This window comes from Lissotriton helveticus (assembly GCF_964261635.1).
Source record: "Lissotriton helveticus chromosome 1_1 unlocalized genomic scaffold, aLisHel1.1 SUPER_1_unloc_37, whole genome shotgun sequence".
Taxonomy (NCBI): domain Eukaryota; kingdom Metazoa; phylum Chordata; class Amphibia; order Caudata; family Salamandridae; genus Lissotriton; species Lissotriton helveticus.
Genome location: NW_027611678.1, coordinates 1,245,542 through 1,266,601, shown reverse-complemented (window position 1 = coordinate 1,266,601; position 21,060 = coordinate 1,245,542). Strand labels below are relative to the sequence as shown.

General features: G+C 50.2%; 1 protein-coding gene across 3 annotated transcripts in view; it reads left to right on the top strand.

Moving 5' to 3' along the window:
• The first annotated feature begins 639 nt into the window (after window positions 1-639).
• The window catches only part of LOC144805972 (NACHT, LRR and PYD domains-containing protein 12-like), a 443,316-nt gene continuing 422,895 nt past the window's right edge, over window positions 640-21,060 (top strand). For all 3 annotated transcript variants that reach the window (XM_078672434.1, XM_078672432.1, XM_078672433.1), the window contains exon 1: window positions 640-777. The gene's annotated coding sequence lies outside the window, so the exon portion shown is untranslated. The remainder of the gene's footprint in view (window positions 778-21,060) is intronic.

The following is a 21,060-nucleotide window of genomic DNA, read 5'->3' as shown; positions in this document are numbered from 1 at the left end:
GAAATCGCCCTAAGAATTATTGGTCCCTATATATGGAGAGGAGATCGGTGGAGGGGGTGTAGACTCGGGGAGCACTGGGTCTGACTTAGAGGCGATACGAGGACCAGCAAGGTCAGACCTTGAAATGTGAAGTGCATACAACTTAGGTTGTCATCCTGATGATGCTGCATTATTTATGCTTTACCTTTGTTGCTGTGTGATGAGATGAGTCGGACCCTGATGCAACTGCTCCTATAACAATGTGAAAGTTTTGAGGAGCAGTGTGGACTCTTTGGAAGTCCTATGCAAAATGGGACGATATTGCTGTCTTTCGGTCTCTTGCTGTTTAATTGTGATCATTGTGATTTTAAATATGCCAATAAATGCAATAATAAAAAAAAGTATTGCTGGATCACGAGCTGCACGTGACGGCGCGCGTGACGCAGTGTAAGGTTGTGTAGGTGCACATGCAGCGGCACAGAGATCACGGTGACAACCTAGCCTCGTAGTATGTGTGAGGCCAATATGGGGGTCCCCCAGGGCCGTCAATCTTGTGGCGCGCGGAAGCGCAGCCAATGAGGGCCCTGGGCCCGCCCCCGCGGCTGCCATATATAATGCTGGGGGTGACCGCTCGTGAGTGGTGGACGGACTCCTGGGGTCTGAGGCGCGCTACGGTCACCGACGGCCGCGGGCACCTGGAGCCCCGAGGGAGGCTGCGGGGTCACTGCAGCCCCCGCTGGGGCCACCACATCCAGCCGGGGCCCCTGAGGCCGCGCAGACACCCCTCCTGCACCTCGGGTGAGTGACCCTGGCCCCCTCCACCCTCCGCGGCCTCAGACCCCCCCGGCCTCCACGCACGCATCCTCCACCTGTGAACCCTCCGGAGGCCGCGGCGGCGAGAAAGGCGGTCACCGCTCTGTCTCTCTCGAGGGGCCCCGGCCCGGGCCCCGCGGGTGCTGGGGCTCAACGGGGCACGCGGGGGGACGGGGGGCTACTCTAGTTTTATTCTCCATGTATTCAATTATCTCTCGCGTGTTTTCAAAGATTGATGGCGTCTTCTTGAAATGATTTGTGAATCTATAAATGTCGGTCCCTCGCGGATATGGAAGTTTTGTTCAGTATTTCCAGGATGCGTTTTCCCCAGTTTGTTTTCCCAGTTTTGATTTAATTTGAGGCGCCTCTTTAATGCTTTCGTTTTGTTGTTTACCCTCGTGGGCGCCTGGACGCTGATGCTTTGGTTTCTTTATTTCAAGGCCTCTCCTGTCCCCGGCTCCGGTCTGTTCAATCTTCCCTCTCGTCCCTGGTCTCCAGGGTGTGTCTGCCCCTCCCGGATGCTGACAGCCCCCTGCAGGTAAGAGAAGCCCCCCCTAGCGCACCCTTCAAAGTATCCTGGTTTCAACCCGCTGCAGCCTCAGACCCCATCGGGTCTGTGTTTGATCTGAAGTGAGGCTTGAAGGGGGGGGGCTTCTTTTAAATTCAAGCAGAAATTCACCACTGGCCAGTCATTTAAGAATCATAGCGCCACCGGCAACAGCGCCAAAATATGAGATCATGCCGGCGGGTTTCATGTATTAACACCAAAGATATAAAAGAGCAAGTCGTGATTAGGGATACAACTACTGGGGGGAAAAAACAGCATCTTTAATCTCATTGTAAAAAAAAAAAATCTCGAAAAAACTGCTTTTAACTTGACCAAGAATTTGATACTTTTATTTACTTTTAATACTGTTACTTTTATTAACTCTTACTACCCCCAAAAGAATAATTGTCTTTACTTTAGTGCCGGCTCCATATTTCAGCACAGCGATTGGTGTGTCAGCCTGCAGTGCATGTCACAACATGGATGTCTCTTTCCAGCTTCCCACAGGCCATGTATGACCTCTATGGCCACCTTCGGGCCTCCTTTCAAGAGTGATCTGCTCCTGGGACAGTGAGGCGCCCACACTTTGTGCCGGATTCTCATGAGCACACGTGGTGTCATTTCTCGTGTTTTCATTCTTCACTGATTTGTATAACGTTCTTTTGTACGTGTTTGACCCATGAACCCTCTGTTTCTCCCAATTTCTCTGCATGTGTCGGTGTCTGTCACATGTGAACTGCATGTATGTTATTGTTTATAGACACAAGTTCCTGCTGTCTCACCTGGACGCGTTTGCAGACTTGCTGCTGTCCATGTTTGTTCTGCAGAGGTTGAATGTGAGGCGATACTGTATATAAGAGACTCCATCCATGTTAGGAATGACGGCAGCAGCTTTATTTGTGTCCTCTTTGTGTTTACGATGCATCAGTCATGCTGTGACTGTAAAGAGTGAGCGGTGGCTGTATCGGGGCCGGCTTTAGTGGTGGCGGCGCCCGGTGCCCCCACACCCCAGGACCACCTCCTTGAGTCTCTCACTACCACCAGGCAGAAGAGCCCCTCATCTCTCCAATCATAAGTTATTGCTAAACAATCCCCCCTCTTATTAGGTCAGCGCCCCCTCCACAGGTCCGCGCCCAGTGCGGCTGCACCCGTTGCACGGCCCTAAAGCCGGCTCCTGGTTCACTTCCTCATTCCAGTCATTACTCTTTGAAGTGGATCTGTGTCCTTCTCAAACAACCAATTGTTCACTTTATTTCCTCACTCCAGATGGGGGTACAATAACGCCCACCTAGATTTTTTCTGTCCCCCAAAAAGACCTCCATGATCCTGTAGTCCGAACTGGGCAGGGACAGGTTGGTTTACTCTTTTTTTTCCCCGGTGCCGGGTACAGCTTGAGAAGGTATGGAAAGAAGGGAAGTTACTGTAGATTTAGCACAGGGGCCTACGAAGCGCGGTCCACGAATATGAGCGGTTCAGTCAAAGTAACTCCATCACAGCACTGCAGGCTCTGTGGGCAAACTGGTAGCTGCTGCAGGCTCTGTGGGCAGGCTGGTTGCTGCTGCAGGCTCTGGGCAGGCTGGTTGCTGCTGCAGGCTCTGGGCAGGCTGGTAGGTGCTGCAGGCTCTGTGGGCAGGCTGGTAGGCGCTGCAGGCTCTGTGTCTGGCTGGTAGCTGCTACAGGCTCTGTGGGCAGGCTGGTAGCTGCTACAGGCTCTGTGGGCAGGCTGGTAGGCGCTGCAGGTTCTGTGGGCAGGCTGGTAGCTGCTGCAGGCTCTGTGGGCAGGCTGGTAGCTGCTGCAGGCTCTGTGGGCAGGCTGGTAGCTGCTACAGGCTCTGTGGGCAGGCTGGTAGTCGCTGCAGGCTCTGTGGGCAGGCTGGTAGATGCTGCAGGCTCTGTGGGCAGGCTGGTAGTCGCTGCAGGCTCTGTGGGCAGGCTGGTAGTCGCTGCAGGCTCTGTGGGCAGGCTGGTAGATGCTGCAGGCATAACTAAAGATCGCGTTCCGTGTTCCAGGAAAGAGTTAGAGCCGATGTCTTGACGCATCTTCACAGTTCCCACTTGGGTGCCCGGTGCAGGGATCTGTTGTAGATGACTGCAATTCAAGTGGCCGCTAGATGACCTTGCTTGTAGTGAATCATTTTTGTCTGTTCATCAGACCTCAAAGTCTCAGACATCCACGTGAAGTTAAGAAGTGCTCTGGTGTCCTATAGATACAGTTTGCACTTGGAAGCATCTCTGACGGCCTTGAGATTGAGGTCTCAGGGTTTCCGATGGAAGATTAAGTGTTCAACCTCTTTAGGGATCATGGGCCGATACCTTCTTAAACAAAAGTGATTCTTCTAAGAAAACTGTACTTTGTTAAGAATTTATTTGAAAAAAAGAGAGAAACAAAGTTATTAACCCGTGTATTGTGCTTTAAATTTGCTCCCTTATTGGCAGTTTCGATGGTAGACACCAGCCAATCAGGACATGCTATTTGAAGCTCATTAGTTCAGTTCTGCTTTAAAAGGTGTTTCCTGTTCATTCCTTGGTGATTTTGTTGGTGTTGAGCATGAAAGGAAAACGGACTACAAAGTATAGGCATTGGGAGGCTAGTTCTTCAGAAGAGAACGGAAGGTGCTGGAGCAGCCGCAGACACTTGGGGGCAGATTTATGAAGCCCTTGCGCCACGTTTACGCCGCTGTTGCGTCACGCAAGGCGGCGTAAACGTGGCGCATCCCTACGAATGATTTACAACGTGACGCATCTAGGCAGATGCGTCACGTTGTAAAGCCCTGCGCCGCTTGTGGGCGTTCCGGCGCAGGGTGGGCGTTCCGGGGCAGGTGCGCCTCGCAAAAGTGGCTGAGTGAAATCTATGAGATTTCACTCAGTCACTTTCTGGCCAATGCTGCGTCAAAAGCCGTAGGTCTTGATGCAGCATTGTCGAGATGGGGCACCACCGAGCCTTGCTGGAGCTGCGTCGCACTTGCGACGCAACTCCAGCAATGCGCCACCTTAACGCCAGAGATGCGTCACGCATCTGTGCCGTTTTTGCCCCATGGTGCGCCGCATTATAAATGCGGCGCACCATGGGTGGCGGAGCTGTGGCGCACATTAACTGGCGCATCCCTTGGGATGCGCCAGTTAACATAAATCTGCCCCTTGGCCTTTTTTGCAGGTCCGGGATCTGAGCATCCCAGGTAATTAGCACAGCTCTGAAATTCACTGTGCCCTGAACAATGTTGAGCCAAGTATTTGTATATATCATGTAGTGACTGTCGGAAATGTTTGTTCAACAAGTTATTGCTCATTAAGCGGCTAGAAATAGGCCTCTTCATGCTCAGTCAATGAGAAAATGAATACAGACTACTGGGCCGATTACGATGTCAGTTCGACTGCTGCATTATGATGCCGGGGTCGGAGGCAGGGGGCAAAGGCACATATCCCTGTCTATCTGACGGGCTGAAGGAATTTGTCGGAAAGTAATCCCCTACAAAATCGCAATGGAGAAATGGATGTTTACGACTGCCTAATGGGTGGTCGCATCCAAATTCGTCAGATGGATCCGCCAACTACTAGTCGGTCGGTTTTCATTCTGACACGATGCTGGTCGAACAATCTTCCGACCGGCATCGTAATTAGGGCCTACCCTTTTACTCCTTTTAGAAGGGTCTGTTTCCTTAAAAACAGCAAAACATAACATAATGCAAAAAATAATGGTGTCCTGCACGTGATTAGTAACGATGCAGTGATCATGGAGGTGATGTGATATAATAGAAAAACATGTGCCAAACAAAAAAGAGCTTCTTATTAACTGATACGGACTGAGGGCCTGATTATGAGTTTGGCGGATGGGATACGCTTTACAAATGTGACGATATCCTGTCCGCTGTGTTACAAGTTTATGGGATATAATGGAATTGTAATTTTGCGTATATTTGTGAAGGAGTAACCCTGTCCGCCAAACTCGTAATCAGGCTCTAGATGTACAGTTGGCCAACAGTCAACGCAGTTCTATAATATGTTGGTGTAGGAAAGTGCCCCTTTTTGCCTGGTTACCCCCCCACCTTTTGCCTGACATCTTATGCAACATGTCTTGATGTGCCCTGAGTTCCTGCCAATTGGGTTCCCAGTGCTTGTGTTTTTTCCCCAAGAATGTCCTTTTATACCTACAATTGGCACATCCCTGGCCACAGGTAAGCCCTTGTAAAAGGTACCATGGGTACCAAGGGCACTGTGACTATGTGTAGGAAGCTGTACAAAAGGGGGTGGTGATGGACGGAGCATCTGAACAAATCAAACACTCACACCCAGTCAAAAGATCTGGGTTTGATCCATCACCGTTCTTTAGCCCACTCTGCCACCCCAGTTCAGACATGGCTATATGCAAATCAGTCTGACCCTGTGCATCATGGGAACAGTCCAGCCTGAACTGCCAAGCCATGCCTTCCCTGGACCGGAAACAAGCTTCCAAGGACCGGTTTCTGGCATTACAGCCGTCTTCAGCCCGGCTTGCTTAAATCCAGTGGCAAAGTGAGCAAGGGACTCACGTCTGAGCATACCCTGCCACACTTATGGCGGCCAAAGCGGTACAAAAGGAGGTGGTGATGGACGGAGCATCTGAACCAATCAAACACTCACACCCAGTCAAAAGATCCGGGTTTGATCCATCACAGTTCTTTAGCCCACTCTGCCACCCCAGTTCAGACATGGCTATATGCAAATCAGTCTGACCCTGTGCCTCATAGGAACAGTCCAGTAGGAAGCTGGCTCTGTATATACTATACCAAAATGAGGTGGAGCGTGCACAGAATCCAGTGGAACTCTGTAAAAAGTAAGACTCTGGTAGGTCAGATCTCAGGTTCCTAGCTCTTACAATGTTTGCTGGATGTTGTTGGGGCTTAAATGACTATTTTAATTAACTGAATACAATGAAGACAACTTCCAACTTTAATATACCAAAGCTTATTAGTACCTGACCTGGTCCTGAATTAAAGTTTGCCAAATGACACCCCACCCCCTCCAGGTCACGCCTCCATCTCCCCCGCACCCCCGGCTCCAATAGTAGAAACCTTAGATCGAGGTCTCGAAGGTGTAGGGGCCATCGGTCTATTTGCCTCCGACCGACTGCCCTATGGTCCAACGTACTTTCCTTTCTGTCTTTTACCATAAGTGAAAACCTAGCGGTACTAGACAGGAAAAAGAAAAATTATCCCACAACTCACAGGGGTGGGGGCCATTAGTCTATTTTTCAGTAACAAACTCCCACTTTGGAAGCACAGATGTTTGGCACATGATGACTAAACGACGGTGCACGAAATGCAGTGTCTTCAGAGAAACAGCAGCGACTGTGGCTCCTCTGAAGGTACAGAGATCACCACTGCGCTGGCAGTGATGCCTAAATGTAGCCGGTGGTGGATGTAATATCCTCCCTGACACTAATGGACGGTGAGCCGTCCGCCATACTTTAGATCAGGCAGTTATCGTAGTAGTGTGAATGCAGACAAAGGCAGTGAAATACAGGGCCAGAGGCCAGAGATACAGTTCGCGAGTGACTGGAGGGGGAGCTGTATTTTGGGGGTTTAAGTTGACAGTTACTGCGTTGTCATGTAATGTTCTGTGAAGCGGTGCATCTTCAGTTTTTCCAAAATTGGTTTAGGGATGGGCAGTCCTAGTGGAGACAAGGATGTTGTTCAAGGGTGTATAAATAGAAGAGGACAGTTGCTTTGGCTGTGCAGTCTTTTGCATCCAGTCTGATGGTTTCTTGGCTGAGAATGTGCTGAGTTCCACTGGAGGTGGTGAACCTTTCAGCCCCATACCCAGGTGTGCTGGTTGTGATGACCCTAAACGATGCAACTGGATGTTTATGGGGAGCTCATTGATTTCGATCAAGTTGAGGGTGATGGGTAATATTTCTTTTGATCCTTGGTAGGTCCTGCTGATGTGTAGGATACCCTCATGCGGCACTAGTGTGAAGTATGGGAGGCCATCAAGGAGAGCACTGCAAAGTGCACAACCACCACCCAGATGAACTTAGATAACGGCTTGAACAGCTGTTTTGAAATGGCTCAGGGAGAGTGGTTTATCTTTCTTCAGTAGAGGGAGATGGTACCAGGCTTTCCTTGCTTTCTTAGCAGTGTTTCTCGAGGGTGAGGTTGGTTTTCTGGGGGAGTGGTTTATCTTTCTTCAGTAGAGGGCGATGGTACCAGGCTTTCCTTGCTTTCTTAGTAGTGTGTTCCTTGAGGGTGAGGTTGGTTTTCAGGGAGAGTGGTTTATCTTTCATTAGTAGAGGGGGATGGTACCAGGCTTTCCTTGCTTTCTTAGCAGTGTTTTCCTTGAGGGTGAGGTTGGTTTTCAGGGGGAGTGGTTTATCTTTCTTTAGTAGAGGGAGATGGTACCAGGCTTTCTTTGCAGTGCGTTCCTTGAGGGTGAGGTTGGTTTTCAGGGTGCATCTATGTGACCTGGCATTCTGTGAAAGTTGGGGTTTACATCAGTTCAGGTTCATATCTCCGGATACAATGGCTTTGTCATGTTCCTGCCCTCCCTCTGGACTCTCAAGACCCTCCTCTGCCTGACTAGATACGTTGCAGGCAGTGTTTGAGGTGTGGGATGGCAGGAGCGGAGGAGCCTTTCAAGTAGAGTTGAGTATCATTGACATACTGGTGAATCTTGATGCTGTTCTAACTAATTAGAGCCCTGAGAAGCTCCATGTCGAGGTTGACGATCACAGGAGGCAAGCGGGGTTGAGCTTCAGGTAAGAACTGGACAAGATCTACATCCAGATTAATCCCCATATTATAACGTACTAGAAAGCCGTATTTAAGTTAAAAGAATACTTTATTAACAATAACGACAGCCTTTGTGCCACATCAGCTGTTCAGTCTGCGTCTTTCACATCAAATCTCAACTGACATTCCAACTGTCAATGGAATGTTGGTAAGTACCAAGATATAGCAAGAGCGGGTAAGCAGAGTGAAGTGGAAAGGAATAGGAAGAGGTGGAAAGGTAAAAACATATGATTGCTAAACTAAACATTACAACACCCCACATAACCTCACTCCTGCTTCTTAGTCTCCCTCTTGTGCCTTACCTTTCTTCCGGCCTGTAGTTCTATTCTCCCGTCAACATTTTGTTCTTTCTCTCCTTCTTTCATTCCACCCTTCTGCTAAATGTTAACCTTTAGCAGCTCTTTCCTCCTGCCATGTCATCAGTGTCTCCTTTTCCTTCATTCTACTCCATCCTCCATCATCGCTCCTCTGATAACCCTACCTCGCTCTAGCCCTCCCCTCTACTCCATCCTCCATCATCGCTCCTCTGATAACTCTACCTCGCTCTAGCCCTCCCCTCTACTCCATCCTCGCTCCTCCGATAACCCTACCTCACTCTAGCCCTCCCCTCTACTCCATCCTCCATCATCGCTCCTCTGATAACCCTACCTCGCTCTAGCCCTCCCCTCTACTCCATCCTCCATCATCGCTCCTCTGATAACCCTACCTCGCTCTAGCCCTCCCCTCTACTCCATCCTCGCTCCTCCGATAACCCTACCTCACTCTAGCCCTCCCCTCTACTCCATCCTCCATCATCGCTCCTCTGATAACCCTACCTCGCTCTAGTCCTCCCCTCTACTCCATCCTCGCTCCTCCGATAACCCTACCTCACTCTAGCCCTCCCCTCTACTCCATCCTCCATCATCGCTCCTCTGATAACCCTACCTCGCTCTAGCCCTCCCCTCTACTCCATCCTCCATCATCGCTCCTCTGATAACTCTACCTCGCTCTAGCCCTCCCCTCTACTCCATCCTCGCTCCTCCGATAACCCTACCTCACTCTAGCCCTCCCCTCTACTCCATCCTCCATCATCGCTCCTCTGATAACCCTACCTCGCTCTAGCCCTCCCCTCTACTCCATCCTCCATCATCGCTCCTCTGATAACCCTACCTCGCTCTAGCCCTCCCCTCTACTCCATCCTCGCTCCTCCGATAACCCTACCTCGCTCTAGCCCTCCCCTCTACTCCATCCTCCATCATCGCTCCTCTGATAACCCTACCTCGCTCTAGCCCTCCTCTCTACTCCATCCTCCATCATCGCTCCTCTGATAACCCTACCTCGCTCTAGCCCTCCCCTCTACTCCATCCTCCATCATCGCTCCTCTGATAACCCTACCTCACTCTAGCCCTCCCCTCTACTCCATCCTCCATCATCGCTCCTCTGATAACCCTACCTCGCTCTAGCCCTCCCCTCTACTCCATCCTCGCTCCTCCGATAACCCTACCTCACTCTAGCCCTCCCCTCTACTCCATCCTCCATCATCGCTCCTCTGATAACCCTACCTCGCTCTAGCCCTCCCCTCTACTCCATCCTCCATCATCGCTCCTCTGATAACTCTACCTCGCTCTAGCCCTCCCCTCTACTCCATCCTCGCTCCTCCGATAACCCTACCTCACTCTAGCCCTCCCCTCTACTCCATCCTCCATCATCGCTCCTCTGATAACCCTACCTCGCTCTAGCCCTCCCCTCTACTCCATCCTCCATCATCGCTCCTCTGATAACCCTACCTCGCTCTAGCCCTCCCCTCTACTCCATCCTCGCTCCTCCGATAACCCTTCCTCGTTCTAGCCCTCCCCTCTACTCCATCCTCCATCATCGCTCCTCTGATAACCCTACCTCGCTCTAGCCCTCCCCTCTACTCCATCCTCCATCATCGCTCCTCTGATAACCCTACCTCGCTCTAGCCCTCCCCTCTACTCCATCCTCGCTCCTCTGATAACCCTACCTCGCTCTAGCCCTCCTCTCTACTCCATCCTCCATCATCGCTCCTCTGATAACCCTACCTCGCTCTAGCCCTCCCCTCTACTCCATCCTCGCTCCTCCGATAACCCTACCTCACTCTAGCCCTCCCCTCTACTCCATCCTCCATCATCGCTCCTCTGATAACCCTACCTCGCTCTAGCCCTCCCCTCTACTCCATCCTCGCTCCTCCGATAACCCTACCTCACTCTAGCCCTCCCCTCTACTCCATCCTCCATCGCTCCTCTGATAACCCTACCTCGCTCTAGCCCTCCTCTCTACTCCATCCTCCATCATCGCTCCTCTGATAACCCTACCTCGCTCTAGCCCTCCCCTCTACTCCATCCTTGCTCCTCTGATAACCCTACCTCACTCTAGCCCTCCTCTCTACTCCATCCTCCATCATTGCTCCTCTGATAACCCTACCTCGCTCTAGCCCTCCTCTCTACTCCATCCTCCATCATCGCTCCTCTGATAACCCTACCTTGCTCTAGCCCTCCCCTCTACTCCATCTTCCATCATCGCTCCTCTGATAACCCTACCTCGCTCTAGCCCTCCCCTCTACTCCATCCTCCATCATCGCTCCTCTGATAACTCTACCTCGCTCTAGCCCTCCCCTCTACTCCATCCTCGCTCCTCCGATAACCCTACCTCACTCTAGCCCTCCCCTCTACTCCATCCTCCATCATCGCTCCTCTGATAACCCTACCTCGCTCTAGCCCTCCCCTCTACTCCATCCTCCATCATCGCTCCTCTGATAACCCTACCTCGCTCTAGCCCTCCCCTCAACTCCATCCTCCATCATCGCTCCTCTGATAACTCTACCTCGCTCTAGCCCTCCCCTCTACTCCATCCTCGCTCCTCCGATAACCCTACCTCACTCTAGCCCTCCCCTCTACTCCATCCTCCATCGCTCCTCTGATAACCCTACCTCGCTCTAGCCCTCCCCTCTACTCCATCCTCCATCGCTCCTCTGATAACCCTACCTCGCTCTAGCCCTCCCCTCTACTCCATCCTCCATCGCTCCTCTGATAACCCTACCTCGCTCTAGCCCTCCCCTCTACTCCATCCTCCATCATCGCTCCTCTGATAACCCTACCTCGCTCTAGCCCTCCCCTCTACTCCATCCTCCATCGCTCCTCTGATAACCCTACCTCGCTCTAGCCCTCCCCTCTACTCCATCCTCCATCGCTCCTCTGATAACCCTACCTCGCTCTAGCCCTCCTCTCTACTCCATCCTCCATCATCGCTCCTCTGATAACCCTACCTCGCTCTAGCCCTCCTCTCTACTCCATCCTCCATCATCGCTCCTCTGATAACCCTACCTCGCTCTAGCCCTCCCCTCTGCTCCTTCTGGCCCTTTTGAGTCCGAAGCACCCCTACAACCTCTTTACTTTCCTTCTTTGCTTTCTTCAACATCTCTCAAGCCCCTCTCCCTTCTTCTTCCTCTACCACTTTTCTACTTTTTTTTTTTTACTGCTCCAAAAGTCCAACTCCATTTTCACTCCTGCGCTTCTCTTCACCCTCCTCCCACCTCCTCCTTTACCATCTCCTAGGCCGAACGGTCTTTGCCAACTGCTACCACCACTCTTTCCTTCCTCTTGACACAGTTCCCCTTCCTTCTTTCGTTTCTGCCTCTTCCCCTGCCCTACCATAGTCACTTTGCCCATTGCCTCAACTGCTCCCATTCCTTTCTTCACCCATAACTCTTCCCACTGCCTGCTCTGGTTTCTACCCCTTCACTTGTGATCCTGAACACACCAGTCTCCTCTTCTGTTTGCATTCCTCACCTCATTCCTCTGCTCTCCCCTACTCGCTTTGCCTCTGTTCTTTCCCCAACTACCTACAATCACCTTACCTTTGTAGCCACCTGCCCCTTTTACTCCCTCCTCCACTTTCATTGCTTGCTGTGCCTCTGCCACTTTCAGTTCCTGTTCTTTCCTGCACACAACTTAGCTCTCTCATCATCTGCTTTCTTCACCACATCTCTCATCCCCTCACCCCTTCTCTCTCCACTTTCCCTGAACTCCCTGCCTTTCTAATCATATCTTAGCTCTCTATGCACATTGCTAATCCGTGGCTACTGAAAGAAACACGCAGTCATAGATTCCTTACCTTAGAATTACCCCCAGGCGTCAGACTGGATCCGGAAAGTTTTTCGTCAGCAGTACCGCTGCGCATCGGTAGGCGTCGTCGTGTGGCTGCTCGTGGGTCGTTGGTGTCGGGATGACGTTGCTGGAGCTACTTAGACGCGCCCACACGCGCTGACATCAGTTCTTTCTTTTTCTGCGCCAGCAAGCGCAGATCCAGGAAGAGTGAGTTCCCCCAGTCATCTTTTGACTTGAGTTTTTCGAGGGCTTTTACCTCCTCTTTTGAAGTCGATCGAATCCTGGTGTCGTAGGGATGCTTGATTTCAAGAACTGTGGGGACTGTCATCGCATGTCGATGACTGACCCCCCCCCCGCATGTGTCTCTACTGCCTGGGGCCCGACCACAACCCCAATCTTGCCTCGACTGCCGGGCCACAGTGCCAAAGATTTGCGGGAGCGGTCCCGAAAGTTGCTTGAAGTCTGGCAGCCGATCCCGTGGGAGGTGAGGGATGGGTCACGGAGCCGTCATCACCATTCTTCCGTATCTTAGTCTTAGCACTCGGGGTCGGGTAAGTCAAAGCATTTCAAAAAGAAGTCGAAGAAGCATCGCCGCTCTTCGACTTCCCCTCGCCCGACGCGGCTGAGGGTGCGGGCGGTGCCTCCCCCGCGGCTCCGGCGCAGCCTGCGATGTCGCTGCCAGTCTACCCCCCCCCCTTCCGGGTGCCACGCCTGCTCAGGTGCAAGACTTTCTTGCTGCCATAGCCCTACTCTGTGGCCATCTGGCCCCACCGGTGCGCCAGTGGGCCCCACGGGCCCGACGGGGGGGGGGGGGGGTCCTGCTTTACCATCTCTGGCGGCTCCAGCCCCTGTGTCGCCAGCGGCTCCGGCCCTGACGCCGCAAGTCCCCCAGGAATCTGGGACCGGACCCCGATCGACGCCGGTTGACCTGGTGACACCTCCACCAGCGCTGATCTCCCCGGCACCGCTTCTGATGTTGCCCGCTTAGGATGACTTCGTCCCCAGGTTTGACCCAGACCCGGTGCCCTATTGGCCGATACCGACGCCGATGGACCCTTTTGTGCCCTATATCTGTCCTCCTTATTTTGAGCCTGTTCCACTTCAGAGGAAGGGGAGAACTGGGAGGGATCTGAGGACCCTCTAGCACAAGACTGTGCGTCAGATGCGGCCTCCCGCCAGTGGTGGGTCACTTCAAGTTTGTCCGGGCCTTTAACGCCTTTTAAGATGCCCTCTGTCTGGTTGTGTTGTTGTAACAGGCTTGGATAGCAGGGGTGCTCAGACTATTTTAGCTCAATGCCCCATTTGAAGAATGACTCCTTCTGCCGCCAGATCTGCTTGACTAAGGAGTTATCGGACCATGTTGCTGTTGTCATTTCTTGACCGTTAAAGTTGGGATTTGGTTTAAACTCTATGCTTTCCAGATCACTGGTTTTGATATGGCTCAGAGTAGGAAGAGCTTTAAATAGTTTTAATAATGCACTTCTGTTTGAAATGTGTGTTCCCCTTGAGACGTAGTGTGGGATCAGGTCTATCTCGTGACATCGACGCAAAGAATTGAGTTGTAGGTCCTTGGCTGAGCCCCTATCGGTCTCTGTTATGACCTCAATAAACTCCAGCAGTCTGAAAGTGAGTTTGAGTAATCTTGTGTACTATTTTGTTGGGTACTTTAGAGATTCATTGCAGGGTTGGCCTCCTTGCCTCCTGAGCAGTGTGTGTTTATCCTGATTGCTTAATTGTTGCGCCTATCGTCTCAGGCGGCTGGGTTGGTGATAATCGCCTCCTGTGGGCAAGATGTGCTGACTTTTGTCGTTTTGCCCCATACTGTTGGTATAGTATTCGTTGTTTGAGTGGCCTGAGTTTTGGATTGTTTTGCCCTTGCCCATCCGAGGGCTTAAATATGCTATATATTTTTGTTAATAGAAATATTTCCCTTTCTTGCTGATATTGGCTGCTTGAGACAGCGGACGATTTTGTGGGTGGAATAGCGTTCTCCTCGGTGCATGCTGCATCCGTGATAGTTTTTTTAGTGCTGTCTTTACCTTTATTCCTATCTTACTCAATTGGTGCAATGGTTGTGTTTGGCCCCTGTCCAATTGATTTGCTTTTCCTTGCTTTCCTCAAGCGTTTTCTTTCCCTCTTTGTTAGCGAGGTTGTCGTTTGTTTTTGTTTATGGCTTGCTTCTGCTGCCGATTGCAAACAGTGGTCAATGGGCAATGCGCCTAATACGCCAGTTTTGCCGGGGTTGCTCGGTGCTTTAAGTGTGGATGAACTTGCCTGTGTTGGGGCGGTATGGATCTCTTTTTCTCTTAGGCTATGCCCCCTGTGGGGCACGCCTGAACTTCTCTCCTTACTGCGTCATGTTCTCGGCCGATTGTCATTTCGTTCTTTGGTGGGGGGTCCATGACTGCCCCTAGTAGTTTTGACATTAAGATTGGAACCACTGCTAGTTTGTCAATAATTTGGATGCTGTGGCACATTTGGTATGTTTTGTATGTTGTTTCCGGGTCTCGCTGGACCTTTGCGATCATCACATTAAAACTGTGCAGCTTTTGTTCTAGCAAGATTAGCAAGTAGAGCCATCCGGAAGATGTTCGTGAGCTAATTGGTACTTCTTACTGGGGGATGGCTGGTTGTTCCAGTTGGAATGGATAATATGAAGAAACCGGGATCCTGCTTTGTAGATTGTTTTTTTGTAGAGATGTCATGGGTGGAGCTGCTTAGATTTTTAGGTCTCGCTGGAGTAACATCCGAAGGATGCGTCCAGCTAGAGACGTATAGCAGCCCGTCTCGGGGGAATTGGGGACAGGAGGGTGGCACGTGCTTCTGCTGCTGGATTTGCCTGCTTGAACGCGTACGTCGGCTCCGTCCACATTCTCAGCAAAATGCGTGCGCATACACACACAGACAGACGCTCGCTCACACACACCCCTCCCCCCCACAGTCATCGGCCTCTTTTAAACACACACACACACGCATACACACACAGACTCCAAGACACATACACACACGCACGCTCACACACATACAGAGCCCCCGCCGCCGCACGCGCACACACATGCCCCCCGCCCTCGCAGCTCAACAAAGGCCCCCACTCACCGGTACTCGTCTCCAGCTCTCCATGCGAGGGCTCGTTGCAGGCGGCGGCGGCCTCTTCCTTCGGTGCGGGGCTCTCACCTCACGGGAGCCCCGCTAGCGCCAGCCGCCCTTCTCCTCCTGCCCACACGTCCCAGTGCTGGGTAGGCTCCCGCCTGGGCTTCCGGTGTGTCTTGACGTCCCGCCCCCGGCCTGCCTGACTTCCCCCCGGGATTGTGCACGCCACGCATGAGTCTATGACTTCCTGCTGTGTCTCTTTGGTATTATCGAGGGATTATCACTTTCACAATGGCGTGGCATGTTCATAGCATCTGTATGATTTTTTATTTTTTTTAACAGTACGACAAACTCCATGTTTAACAATGCCAGCCATGCGCCTTGTTTATAGTGCTGACTAGGTCAGTCACTTTTGCGTCGAAGAAGCCTGCTTTGAGCTCCGGCTGTGAATGGCCCAGTTTAACATACTGGCCAGGCTACAGGATGTCAGAAGTGTTGTGTGAGAAATTTCTTCCACCAGAAGAGCTCTTTCCACTGTTGTCTCAGTCCCAGAGAGGATGATAGCAGAGGGCACTGTTATTTAATGTTAGTGACTTACTGACTTTGGCTGCCAGCTCGCTTCATGCCACCGCACCCACCCGCTACAGCGTGGATTCCACAGCAGCAGGTAAGAGGCACAACCCTAATTCAAATGTCTCTGTGCTTTTAGCATTTTTCGTGGGCAGATGGAAAATCACAATGTATGTGTGACTGCGGGGTTGGAGACCTTCACCCATCTCATGCTACTAACTGCTTCTCGTTCCTGCATGTTTTGTACTCCTATAATGTATGCCCATGTTATTTTTTATTGGTTACGTTTTTAAGCGCTGTAGTAACAAGCCACGACAGCCAGCAAGCCTGCCCACATTCCTGGGGCCCAAGCTGCGCTGGTGACTGCAGTCTGCGGTCGTATTACTTATTGCTTCATTAGCATTTGCTGACTGACGCTAGATGTTGTCTGCTGCTACGTTAATACCACTTGGTATATATCATATAGGCAAACATTACTTTGCGGACTGCTGTGTGTTAAACCACATTTCATCTGTTAGCATAATTTCTGAGGCCAGTTGAGTGTTCAATGGTTGTGAGTTTATTAGAACAAACAGTGCGAGCGACTGCTTGCATGCAGTTAATAATTTAAATTATATTCATTAAAAAGGTATGCTGCTCGTGCTGCCCTCACCAAACACAGGCTAGTGAATAATCATACCGGATAAGGGACAAGGGTCACCCTGCATATGTGCTAGCTTGCATTAACACTTCTCAACACCTGATCAGGATTAGGCTGCAATTTTGGATTAAGGGATGATCCCCCCCCAAATTTAGCAGGTCATCCTCCCTCCCTCCAAATGATCAATGAAGCAGCTAATAATGCCTCCACGTTCTTGCTGTGAAACAAGAAAGACCCCCCTACTTCTTGTTTTCTTTATGACCCTCCCTCTTCAGAGCACGTGAATGACCCTGCCTTCACTGTCCCAATTATGGTGAGGTTTTTCTGGTGCTGGCAACATGGAGTTGCTTACGAGAACCATCCTTTCCAATGCAATCGGTCTCACATTTGTGAGAGTTTGAGCTATTGGCATTGTGCATGACAATGCCTTTTGATTTATCTGTTTTAAAAACCAATAGAAATAAAAAAGGCATTGTCATTTACAATGCCAAAAGCTCAAACTCTCACAAATGCGAGACCTATTGCATTGCAAATGCTTGTTTAGGTTTAGTTTGCTAGTTTAATTTATAATGCAGTAATTCCTGACTGGATTGACGTGCCGTTTCAAGTGAGAGGAATGATCGCTTGAGAGTGTCTTGCTCATGAACGCTGTCTTTGGCAAAGCCCGGCTGTTCCGGGGATGATGGTACTGCCAAGAAAGTGTGTGCTTCTCCAAAACTGCTTAGGATGTTTTCGATATTCTGATGCGTCCAATCATCCTCAGTTTTTAGGTCTCTCCTACGCAGCGTGCAAGCACTGCATAGGCAAAAAGACCTTTAGCAATCGCTGCGGAAACCTGCACGCATTTCATTGCCTTCAATGACAACGCGTGCATGTTTGGCGATTCACTTGCGGGAGCGCGCGGCGCAATATGGTAGCACTTATCGCTCCTGGTGCTGTTCGCTCTCACAAGTGAAACGCTTTCACTTTTGAAGACACTTTTTAAAATTGACTGTTAGTGCGCGCGCGCTTGTTCTTTAAGTGGTTGTCTTTTCTTATATTTAACTTTCTTTTTATTTACTACCACAAGATTGGTGTCCTCAGTCTTAAAATGCTAGTTTATTGTTAGCATGGCGCCCGCTTCACGGACGCCATAAGCATTACTTTTCACTGCATGGGAGAAGGCTTTCAGAACATTGCCCGCTTTTTGCCCCTGTGCTGCTGATGTCCCTAGTCCTTGGTTTTACTGGTGTTCCAATGAGGCAACAGTCCAGGCTGACTCTAATAGACAGAAAATGAAAGTATTCATACAACAGTTCAGTATCTCACGCCACCTGCGTCACAACAGCCAGGTTGCTCACATTTGTTGCTTACAGTGAGCACCTCAAAGAGGTAAAAACATCATATTTAACGAGTTACCTATATATTTATTTTAACAGTGTAGCATGACAAGCCATCTAACTTTCCAAGATTACTGTAAACATGACGAAGTTATGAAATGGTGCTTGTTTCCCTTTGTGGTAATAAAAGGCTTTAGGTGATTTAAAAATCATACTAGTATTGCTACTGCGTTTACGTGTCTGCGCTGGCAGTGCAGCTGCTGAGGTAACGGGTTATTAGGAACCCGCTGGTGTCAGGGGATAACACCCGAAGACCTCTGAGTTCTCCCTTGTTCCGGACCACAGAAACACGGATTCTTCTAGTCGCAGTCAAAGATCAAGTTTTATTGGTAGCTACCAAGTAACACGTGTCCCAGAAGTACACCACACGGAGAGTAGGTTCTTGGGAGACTGTTCGTTTTTACAGAACCAGCCTTCTCCTTATATACAAGATACATGGCTTCAAGCAAGAATTCTTGAGTTTATGGTATGGCAATATACATATTTCTACAATAATACAAAGAGCGAAGTCATGTAAGCAAGCCCATATTTTAGATGTCCAGTTCGTTGATAGATTACCCAGTTAGGCCTGGAACTCCCATCAGATATCGATGAAACCTCAATAAAGAAAGGTGCAACCCAGTCATAAACCTGGCCATAAACAAGGAACGTGGACAGGTGCATGTTTGCAGAAAGCATGGTCTGTATGTAGTGAATGGTTCGTGGAATGTTATGCGTAGATGCTATCGTATTCGGCCACTGGGCGAGGAGCTGCCTAAACAGGTTTGGCCGAAGACAGTGGAGTCAGTTGGGACAGGTCAGGGGAAAGTCACGAAAGGTGGACGTGTCTATTTGGATCAAGCTCGACCTTTAATTGACATATCATGAGGGCAAGATGCAAGATGGATGCCGTTCACAAAATGGAGTTTAAGGGATGGGACGGAAACTGTGATTTAGGGGTGTTGGCAACCCTCGATTGTAACGCAAATACATAGGAATGATGTCCTAATCATTATCGGTTCGTAGACACCAAAATCGTCTCGGTACGTTGAGGTTTCGTGACACGGGTATTGGACCTCGATATCGGGAAAACAGGGTCCGGATTTTGAGAACCACAGACCCTCCTTTTGCCCTCATATAAGGCAATAACTCATGCTAATCTGAGTCCAAATCGGTATGAAGAAATTCGTGGAGATGTTGCTGTAGCATCATTCTGTTACTCAGCTCGTCCTGCGACACAGGCTTCCGTACACACGAGGTAGCACAGAGGCCTCATAGTGCAGGAGCACACTGTATACACAAGCAAAACATGAACAGAAGTGCCAAGATCATCCCAATGAAAATCAAAGTTTTCCATCCCCAGGCAGTGATCAGTTCCCAGAACCACCCCAGCAGGGACCAATCCCCTTTCTCAACGTGAAGGGAACCAGATATTTCGTGCAGTTTGGAGATGGCCTGGTATACTGTCGGTGCGTTATCAGGGATGAATATGCAGCAACTGGATTGGATGACTCTACACACACCACCACGATCGGCGAGTATGATGTCTAAGGCAATTCGGTTCTGAAGGGTCATAAGTCGATCCGACTGAAGCTCTGTTGTCAAATTGCCAAGGGCTCCGGCCGTAGTAATCACGGCGGATTCAACTATCCGTGCTAACTGGCGAATATTCCTGCTGTTCACCATAGGCCCCCAAAATGGCAGAAAACCCTTTGCGAAGTCAGCGAATTCCTGACCCGCGGTGTCGTCTTTACTCACGACACCTCTAGCTGTCCTTGTCCGATGGTAATCTGCTCGGGCCGTGTAGGTAGGAGGCAGCAGAAATAAAATAAAACATGTACCTGAGAAATCAGGGGGCAACCATGTGGAGGCTTGGTCGTGGCAAACGAAATACGTGCCTTTGGCTGCCAAGAGTATAGGGGTAGTTCGGGAGGTAAATACATATGTTTCTGTGCAAATGCTCTTTCCTAACTGTGCTGTGGGGTTCCTACCAATACCCTGTAAGCATAAGTGACCTCGGTGGGGAACTATCCAAACTGGGCGAGATTTCTGTGCTGCCTGGCTCTTGACCAGGTAAACCCCATGTTTAGTCACGTTCCGACGGGTGTAGGGACTCAGTTCATCTTTGGGCATTGTCAGATATGTGTCGAAATCCCTACTCATGTTCCTTATCCCTGCAATTAGTGCCTTGTTACTGGAATCGCTCGCAGCGGAACGGGTCGGGTATGGTTCTAGGGCGAATAAGAACATGGTCTGGAAAGCCCAGAGAGAACCATAGTAGCTGAATGGCAAAATGAAGTATGGGATACCCTTATCGGTTGTATGTGGCATAAGTCCGCATATCCAACAGTTCGACGTGTTCATTATGGACTGGTGTTGGTGTAGAAGCTGGATGAAAGAGTTGTTTACAAATTCGAGTCTTCGGGCAGACTCGTGTCCAGGTAAAGGGTGAAAGTAGTGTGGAGAAATAGTGGGAGGAGGTGGTGGCTGGGTGTCATTCGAAAAGGTAACTTTAAAAACGAATAGTGTATAACTAGTAAAAAACACAAGTATGCTACATAACATTAAAACACATAGTATCAGGAATCTTCTTCTGGACAGTATCGTGCATAACTGTTTTCTGAAGTTCGTGAACCTGACAGGTCTCTCTACCCTTGGAAACTCCATCCTCTAGTTGCTGCCCGCGGTGGTTGATTGATTCTCCCAGGGAGCGCGCTCTGCTCAGTCCGGGGTAACTCCCGTGGACCAATCAGAACCGTGGACCTAGAACTTCCCAGTTGCACTCCCCAGACTTCAACCGCGACCCTAGCAGCAGAACCGGATGGCGGTTCGAAAAATCAAAAATGAGCTAGTTCCCTTGGGACGAGAGAGCTGAAAATCCAAAAAAATAGTTCTTAGGGGAAAAAGGGAAATCACATTAGATCAAGTTTTTATTAGTCCTTTTGTCTAGACCGCAGGTTGTATCGTCGTTTCCCAGGTACGGTGTGATCTTCAAACAGCGTTTCAGGTTCAGTAGTGTCCAATTGCATAGATGGTGACACAAGTCCTTGCAAAATATGATCACTCTCCTTTTCGGTACTAGTTTCTTTCAAACGGGCATCGCTGAAAGGGATGAAGCGAGGTACGGATTCTGTCTGAGTCGGCAAGTCCTTTGTTGACCCACCGGTCGTATGGAAGGGGTAGAGGGACTCGT